The following is a 10,179-nucleotide window of genomic DNA, read 5'->3' as shown; positions in this document are numbered from 1 at the left end:
ATTAAAATAATATCAGATTTGTCTTATTTTAAATAAGCACAAAAAATAGAGATGAAAAATTAACTTAAGAAATTTACTTTTGCTATGGTTTAATAAATGTCTATGGATATCTTAAAAAAAATAAAATAATTTTGGCGGATTTTTTTTTTTTTCTATATAGTGTTGATATGGCAACTAGTAAGTACACAAAGTTTCGTCATCCAAGCATGTGCGGAAGTATTTAAAACAAGCGTGTTACAACTAACCCCGCGTTAGGTTGTGCCCCGCGCTCCCCTATTCTTCGTAACACTGTCTTGATTTTTATCAGGGCTGTTGCACAAAAGCTCATGCCTGGGCCATGGGAAGAACAGTCAGGCCTGGATGTTGAGGTAATAATCATTTGCAATGAAAATGCACAAGAACATTGTATAAGGTTGATAGTCATTGTAAATTCTTCATAATGGGTGTTCTTTCTTCAAACAGGGGCTACCCCTACAACATTTTGGGATTGACTGTGGATTATTTATGGTTATGGTGAGTTGCCAAGCTCATTTTCAGGATGTTTAGTGATGTCCACACAACATCCATTGTCCATTTCTATTCATCTTGGTTAATTTATGCTCATACAAATGGCATGGCAACATAACAGCCTTTCTGCCTTTACAGTATACCTGGTACATAACTATGGAGGCAGCATTTGATTTCACCACCGTAAGTGCAGTCTTGGTGTTGACAAAGATGTTTAATGTTAATTGTGGTGAATTACATTACAACTGTTCTTATCTTCAGTCTGACATGCCATATCTGAGGAGTTGGTGGTGCAAGGTTTTGCTGGAGAACCTTGAAATTTAGGGGTATGGTTTGTGAAATGAAAAGTAGTACATTAATAGATACTACTGTCAAAGTGGGAAAGCATGATGAACATATTTGGTCAATGTCAATTACAGACATGGTCGAAGATTTGCACATTTTACAGAGGAAGGCAAGAAGATGGGGGATGGCCTGTCTTTCGTGTCCCTAGGAGAAGGAGACACAGCACTTTGGTAATATTTCAGCAAAAAGTAGTGAAAGTAGCATGTATAAATGTGCAGCTGTTTCTTAAATGATCTGTTTTTCTATGTTTTACTTTTTGAAGGTACCTACATTCCCAGCAAAGATCAAAAGGGTTTCACAGGATGGTGCAGTGGCCACTGACATTTTGCAGGCATGTGTTCATATTCACTTTAATGTTGATGAAATGGCTTGCAATGACTCCATATTAAAGGAGAACTCCGGTCAATTTTAACATTGAGCTCATTTTTTTGTACATTTGGAGTGCTGTCAATACAGAGAACAACGACAAAAATCGGTGTTGCCTACACCGAGTTATTCTATTTTTAAAATTTGCACCCTATTGACTTCAATGGGGCAAGTAGTAAGCCTGCTTTTTAGCCTCTTAACATCCTTTAAGTGTCATTACAAGTGCACAGAAAATGTGAGTGATTCCTTCCGAGTGAACACGGGTGAATCTGACTGCAGTAGATGTTAGAGATATTAATAAAAATGAAGTTAATTCAGCCAGCGCTCATACCTCTGTTTACATCCTGTTTTCGGTGGAAGGCCATAGTAATCGATTGTCGAGTTCACGCGCATAGGTTTAGTGCCTATGATCACGCGCGTGAACTCGACAATCGAGATTTTCGTAAATTTCGTAAATTTCGTAAAAATCGTAAATTTCATTTACCCGTGTTCACTCGGAAGGAATCACTCACATTTTCTGTGCACTTGTAATGACACTTAAAGGATGTTAAGAGGCTAAAAAGCAGGCTTACTACTTGCCCCATTGAAGTCAATAGGGTGCAAATTTTAAAAATAGAATAACTCGGTGTAGGCAACACCGATTTTTGTCGTTGTTCTCTGTATTGACAGCACTCCAAATGTACAAAAAAATGAGCTCAATGTTAAAATTGACCGGAGTTCTCCTTTAAATCATGTTTCAAATCTACAGTTGCCCGATGACATTCTCCAGAGGATCCTTGTCTTCGTAGTTCTAGAAGACGGCTCTGCAATCCTGAGGCTGGCTCTGGCATGCCAGACATTTAACAACATTGTCAGCCAGGAGCATTTTCAGCAGGAGGCACACTTCAGATGGCTTGATAGTGAGTTCAATAAGTGTGGTTGCCCCATCTTGTTTTTTGTCTAAACAATTAGGCTAGGTTAATCTCACTCTCTTCCATTTCCCTAACTTGAAACTTTTTACAGTTAAAGATTTGTTCATTTATTGTCTGAATTGTGTGACTGTCATTGTCATTTTGATATTGAACAGGTGTAGTGAATTGGGAAAGACTTTCAAAGAGACACCGGCAAAGCTACAGAGAGCCGTACACCATCTCTAGATGCAGCCGTCTGCAATGCAGCCAGTTTTACAAAGACTGTGGGTCTGGCTACCAGGGAAATGGACAACGGGGAGTGCTTGTGGGGTTTTACTCCTCAGATGACAAACCTGGCTACTGCAGCTGGGATTGTTTTTTTTGGATGATGGAGGTCTTGAAGAGTGAAGTGTGTGTGTGCGCGCAATGTGTCTGATGTAACAATTTGACACTTTTTTTGTAGTTCAAGTGTGTTGTCAATATATATATTTTTTACCGTTTCTTTAAAAAAACAATTAAATTAACTGGAAATTATTCTTCGTTATTTTACTGTGGTTGATTGTGTATGTTATTTTGCTGTAAATACAAAATTTTGATTAATTATTATTTCATATTTTAAATTTAATATAAACAAAATTTTTACAGTATGGTCCCTTGCAGTTATTGTGTGTTGTAAAAATAATTTAAGATTTTTGTTTTTTTACATAAAAACAATTAAATTAAAATTTGTGGAAATTATTCTTCATTGGCTGATTTGTACATGTTATTTTGCTTTAAATAGAAAATTCTCAAATTATTTTTACTATAATATTATTAAATAATATTATATATATATATATTATATTTTAAAAAGTCATAAAACGTAAAAGCTTAGTATACCGCTTCGATATTTTGCGTGAAGATTAGGTAATTTATACATTTATATTAATCGTTTATATCGTTTACAGTGAGGAAAATAAGTATTTGAACACCCTGCTATTTTGCAAGTTCTCCCACTTGGAAATCATGGAGGGGTCTGAAATTGTCATCGTAGGTGCATGTCCACTGTGAGAGACATAATCTAAAAAAAAAAATCCAGAAATCACAATATATGATTTTTTAACTATTTATTTGTATGATACAGCTGCAAACAAGTATTTGAACACCTGTCTATCAGCTAGAATTCTGACCCTCAAAGACCTGTTAGTCTGCCTTTAAAATGTCCACCTCCACTCCATTTATTATCCTAAATTAGATGCACCTGTTTGAGGTCGTTAGCTGCATAAAGACACCTGTCCACCCCATACAATCAGTAAGAATCCCGTATTTCCGCTATTGAGTGGAGCTCCACTCGCCCCGTAAGTCTGCAGCCAGACCCTATCGCTTTGATGACAGCTGTGGTAGATTTTTCCCCTAAACCTAACTATCTGGGGCATCTGCACTCGACACCCACCTGATGTTAATATCTCTGGCGTCTACACTCGACACCAATACCTTAAACTGGGGCGTCTACTAATCGACACCCAATACCTTTATACTCTAGCTCTTGCGTCTTCAGTCGACAACTGGCTGAGTTTCTAACTAACTTGCTTCCCTAAACTAGCTTCCTGCGCAGGAATAAATTGACAAACAGACCTGCAAATGTCCTTGAAATGCTTTAATCACGGCTAGGAGATCTTCCCGAGCAGTTCTCAGCGAATCTCTCCCAAGAAATCTCAGTTGTCTGGATCTCAGAAAATTAGTCTTCTTTAGTCACAAGTTTTTCCCCAAAGAGTTTTGACACATTAAAAGCATATGAATGTTGTTCCTGCAAGAAAAACAAATGTTAGTTGATTAATTAAAGTTGATTAATTAAAATTCATTCACACAGCTTATCGTCAAGGGCTCAACCCAGACATCTGTTTACAACTGGCCATTTATGATGACGCCATCGGGATTGAAAACTCATACAACGCTCGATACTCATAGCCCAACACCGCACTGCTTGCTTCCATAATTCTTCTGCACGCTCTCCTCGCCCGTAAGCCCTCCAGTACCAGAGCCTATGAAAATCGACTCGGGACGACTAACTACAGCTGAACGTAACCGACGTCGTACCAATAACCTGTGTCTCTACTGTGGAGCTTCTAAACATTATCGTGCTGAATGTCCCGTTCGTCCCAGTCGCTCGGCAGTGAGTACAGTAGATCTACCGTTTCCAGTATCTAACCTGAAGCAAACTCCAGTATAACTCACCTATCGAAAACATTCTATTCCAGCGAAAGCTCTGATTGACTCCGGCACCGCGGGGAATTTCATCTCAGCTTCCGATGTCGTCCTGGGACGCCTGTGGCTTCAACACTCGCCTGACATCTGCTGGACATCTGGAGAAGTACGCCATTGGAGTGATTACTGTAAGATGCATTGTCTATGTCCCATCAAGAAGAACTCCACTACTCCTTCCCTATCCACTTTCCCTGCAATCCTAGGTTCAACCTCCGTCGAGAGTCCAGCCACAGATTCATCTCACAAGATTCCTCCTGAATACGTTCCAGGACGTGTTTAGCAAGCAACTCGCCACCACTCTTCCACCTCACCGGCCATGGGACTGTGCAATAGACCTACTGCCTGGGGCCACTTTACCGCATGGGAAAGTTTACCCATTGTCCATCCCTGAGCAGAATGCCATGGAGGAGTACATGCTTTACGCCAAGGATACATTCGACCATCTACGTCCCCTGCCGCCTCAAGCTTCTTCTTCGTCAGGAAAAAGGATGGAGGACTCCGTCCATGTATTGATTATCGCATCCTTAATGCTGCTACCGTCAAGTACAGATACCCGTTACCATTGGTGCCTTCGGCTCTTGAACAGCTCCGTTCGGCTAGGATCTTCACCAAACTCGACTTGAGAAGCGCTTACAACCTGGTTCGTATCCGTGAGGGAGACGAGTGGAAGACGGCCTTTATCACTCCTGCGGGGCACTACGAATATCGGGTTATGCCCTTCGGCCTTTCCAACAGTCCTGCGGTCTTCCAGGGCTTCATGAATGAGATCTTCCGAGATATGCTCCACCGGTTTGTGATCATCTACATTGATGACATCCTGATCTACTCCTCCAACCTCGATGAACACATCCTACAGGTGAAACAAGTTCTAAAACGCCTCTGTGAGTACCAGCTGTATCTGAAGTTAGAAAAATGCGAATTCCATCAAGAGTCCATGCACTTCCTTGGGTACGTAATCCGTCCAGATGGTATCTCTATGGATCAAAGTAAAGTGGAAGCTGTGATCAACTGGCCTAAACCTCAAACCCTGAAAGAGCTGCAATGCTTTCTTGGCTTTGCCAATTTTTATCGCCGGTTCATCCGCGACTACAGTAAGATCTGCGCTCCAGTAACATCCATGGTGAAGAAGGGTACTAAATAGTTAACCTGGTCTACTGAAGCGTCTAAAGCCTTTGAAGAACTAAAAGAAGCCTTCTGTTCTGCTCCTATGCTGAGTCATCCCGATCCTGAGCTACCGTTCATAGTGGAAGTAGACGCCTCCACCAATGGAGTTGGAGCGGTTCTATCACAGCGGCAGGGGACTCCTCCACTACTTCATCCGTGCGCCGCCTTCTCACACAAGATGTCCCCGGCGGAGCAGAATTATGATGTCGGTAACCGAGAACTCCTGGCCATTAAGTTGGTTCTAGAGGAATGGAGACACTGATTGGAGGGAGCCAACCATCCGTTCCAAGTGATTACAGATCACCGCAACCTTGAGTATCTCCGGGAAGCCAGGAGATTAAATCCTCGCCAGGCTAGGTATGTTAGACCAGTGGTTCCCAACCTTTTTCCTTGGGGCCCCCCCTATGTACATATTTAACAATCCCCCCCCCCCCCCCCACGCATACACTTGTGTCACGGTTCGGTTTGGTACGTTTTTGATACAGCAAAAAGAAAGAAATGCCAGAGAAATTTCCTTGAATTCATTTTTTTAATTCTTTTTTTTTTTTTTATTAAAACTAACATCATAAAGTATGATTTTTTTTTTTACTTTGAGCAATTCTAGAGCTATAATTCACTCTTCTTATGAGCATATAAAACAAAACAGCTCCTTGGAAAAAATTAAATATAATATTGTAGTAGTTATAAACAAAGGCTTATTTTATTTCATATTAACATTTGAGGGCAGCAATTGTATTCATAATGTAAAAATAAAACCGATGTAATGTTACTTGAAGGCATTATAGCCTATTCCTGTCAAACTTCCATGGGTGCAGTTAGTGTTACTACAGTAAATCCATGGTGAATGTTGCTGATCTGTGGACACTGTTTCTTCCAGGTTTCCACGTCAGCGCTGTTTGATCCGTTAATAACGGAGAAATGTGAATGTTTCTCACTAGATCTCGCAGCGATGTTATTACTTCAGTGGCGATTTGAAATGCTTTATTTACTGGATCTCTTATTAGCGCTGTGTAGTAACAGTGTCGCATGATCACGATCGGCTCGCGCTGCACTGGTCCAAACTGATAAACGGTCCTTCAACCACACAATAACGAGCAGTTTCGTTCCGCTTGCATTACGTTTGCCATTTGATGTTGGGCAATGTTGTGGTCTCGCCGGCGTCTCTTACATTATGAGCACGCTTGCCACGTGCAACGCTCCTATACATTTGAAATAACGAAATTGTAATTGAAATTCACCTCAAAGCATATTCGCTGCGCCCGCTATCTGCGAAGATTTCCAGTCAGGATTTAGACCGTACCATAGTACCGAGACTGCTCTCGTTAGAGTCACAAATGATTTGCTCTTATCATCCGATTGTGGTTGTATCTCTCTATTAGTGTTACTCTATCTTAGTGCTGCATTTGACACTATCGACCACAACATTCTTTTAAATAGACTCGAAAATTATGTTGGCATTAGTGGAATTGCACTAGCATGGTTTAATTCATACTTATCTGACCGTTATCAGTTTGTAGCAGTAAATGAAGAGATGTCTCATCGATCACAAGTTCAGTATGGCGCAGAGATGGGGACTCGAGTTTGAGACTCGGACTCGAGTTTGAGACTCGGACTCGAGTGCGACTTAAGTCGCACACACAGTGACTTCAGACTCGACTTGAGACTCGTCCTCGAAAGACTTCAGACTCGACTTGAGACTCGTCCTCGAAAGACTTCAGACTCGACTCGGACTCGAGCTGCGGGACTCGTGAACAATGTTTATTTTTAGGAAACATCTGATGAGCTGTTATTCCCCTCCCTCCGTTACCTATAACCTGCCTACATAACACGTGAAGTACTATCTGCTGCGCGCGGCCAGAGAGGACAACAAACATGTCGACTGCACCGGCCGCTTGCTGCTGTGCCATTCATCGTAAGCTTTGGGTTTAAAAACTTCAACAGAGCTGCCAACTGTCACGCATGCATTCACCATGAGACTCACGCGATTGACACTTTTCACACGCTCTCACACGCCACACATCCATTTTCTCACGCACAGAAAAATCGCGAAGCAAAGAGGACACGGAGACCGACAGACTAGACAGAGTAGGTTACTTACTCAGGTTGTTACTTACTTCATTGCTCACAATGCTCAGCTCTCAAATTCTGTCAATTCTATTACGAAATTCAAACAATAAATACCGTTTTGGCGCTTGTAAACGTGACGTGACAGATCCCTAACGGCACGTGCGAACCGACCCTTTCTACTAGCTAACAGTAAATAAACACAAACTCTGTTGAAAGATACAGTACAACTTACCGAAATGTATATTCCATCCTCATACATAATATCGATCAATCAGAGTTTTTCATCCGCGGAAAGGGGTCAATAAAACAGCTGGAGAACAATGTTACATAACATTTACCTCAGAAAAGCCATTTGATGACCATAATATGGGCTATAGCACGTTAGTGGCTAGAAAAAAAAGAGCTATAGAGAGTATTTTGCTAAATATGTGTACTATATTACGTATTTATTATATTTTTACTTGACATATTTTATTTTACTTTTACTAAAGTTGTTTTTATAATAAAAAAACACATTATATTTCATTTGAGTTATTTTTTAACCTTAAGTAAGATTAAGAAGTAAGATTTTTTTTCTTGAGAAAAGTGAACACCTATATTGTGTATCTAATATTTATCCAAATATTAAATCAAATCTTTAATTGAATTTAAATCAAGAATTTAATTGAATTGAAATCGTGAAATTTGTGTCAAGCAATAATAACAAAACGTAGCTTACCAGAAATTGTACCATGTTAACATTGAAACATGTTGCCACTAAACCTAATAAAATTCAGTTTTTGTCATGTTGCAATAGCCTGTTTACACTGATTATATACCAAAATCAAAGCTGATACTGTATGCTAATAAATAAAGGAGTCATAATAACATATTACATGCTTTGAATTTCTTAGCTATGCAGTGTTCTAAGCAGCCTGGATGGGTCGCTGTACTTGACGCAACACTTATAATAACAACAAGAGACTTGACTTGGACTCTAGCTCAGAGACTTGTGAGCATCTCTGGTATGGCGTACCACAAGGCTCAGTACTAGGACCGTTGCTGTTCACTCTGTACATGCTACCATTAGGAGATATCATTAGGAAACATGGCATTAGCTTTCACTGTTATGCCGACGATACTCAGCTGTATATTTCTTCACGCCCTGACGAAACTTACCAATTCACAAAATTAACGAAATGCATTGCTGATATAAAAAATTGGATGACTAGTAATTTTCTACTACTTAATTCTGAAAAAACAGAGATTCTAATTATTGGACAAAAAACTTCCTCACGTAATAATCTAGAATACTGTCTAACACTTGATGGCTGCTCTGTTAAGTCTTCGTCGTCGGTTAGGAACCTGGGTGTGCTTTTTGATACCAATCTTTCATTTGAAAGTCACGTGTCTAGTATCTGTAAAACCGCATTTTTCCATCTTAAAAATATATCTAAATTACGCCATATGCTCTCATTGACAAATGTGGAACAATTAGTTCATGCGTTCATGACCTCAAGGCTAGATTACTGTAATGCTCTACTGGGTGGTTGCCCTGCACGCTTAATAAACAAACTACAGCTGGTTCAAAACGCAGCAGCTCGAGTTCTTACCAGAACCAGGAAGTATGACCATATTAGCCCAGTTCTGTCAAAACTGCATTGGCTCCCTATTAAACATCGCATCAATTTTAAAATATTGCTGATTACTTACAAAGCACTAAATGGTTTAGCTCCGCAGTGCTTGAGTGAGCTCTTAACGCATTATAGTCCTCACGTTTATTGCGATCTCAAAATTCCGGCCAGTTGATAATACCTAGAATATCAAAATCCACTGCTGGCGGTAGATCTTTCTCCTATTTAGCACCAAAACTTTGGAACAGTCTTCCTACCATTGTCCGGGAAGCAGACACACTCTGTCAGTTCAAAGCTAGATTAAAGACACATCTCTTTGACCTAGCTTTCACATAATACATTATAGACTACTATAATTCAATGTTAGGCTGCATAGATTAGGTCAGCTGGAACTGGGAACACTTCCCATAAATCCTGATGTACTCGTTACATCTAGGCATGTGCCGGTATCACATTTTCATGCTGCGATTAATTGATTGAGCTTTTATCATGGTATTATCACGGTATTTTAATTGCTATAATTATTAAAGGTTAAAAATGAACAAATTAAATTAAATATAATTTGGTTTTCATTATAATAAATTATGACACAAGTAAAAATATAATACAAATGTAATATAGTGCACATATTTAGCTAAATACTCCTCTCTATAGCTATCAGTCAACTACGTGTTGGTCATTAAATGGCTTTCCTGAGGTAAATGTAACGTTCTGTGACATAATTGTTCACCTGCAGTTTTATTGACCTCTTTCCATGGTTGAAAAACACTGATTGATCGATATTATGAATGAGGCATACCTTTCAGTAAGTTGGACTGTATCATTAAATAAAAAGTAACAGATGATCGGTTTACTTGAACTGATGCGCCACTACAGCGATCTGTCACGTCACATTTACAAGCACCAAAACGGTATTTATTGTCTGAATTTCGTAATAAAATGGACAGAACATGAGAGCTGAGAATTTTCAAAAGTAACCTGCT

This window comes from Scardinius erythrophthalmus, assembly GCF_964197995.2.
Source record: "Scardinius erythrophthalmus genome assembly, chromosome: 14".
NCBI lineage: Eukaryota > Metazoa > Chordata > Actinopteri > Cypriniformes > Leuciscidae > Scardinius > Scardinius erythrophthalmus.
Note: the sequence above shows the minus strand (reverse complement) of the source record.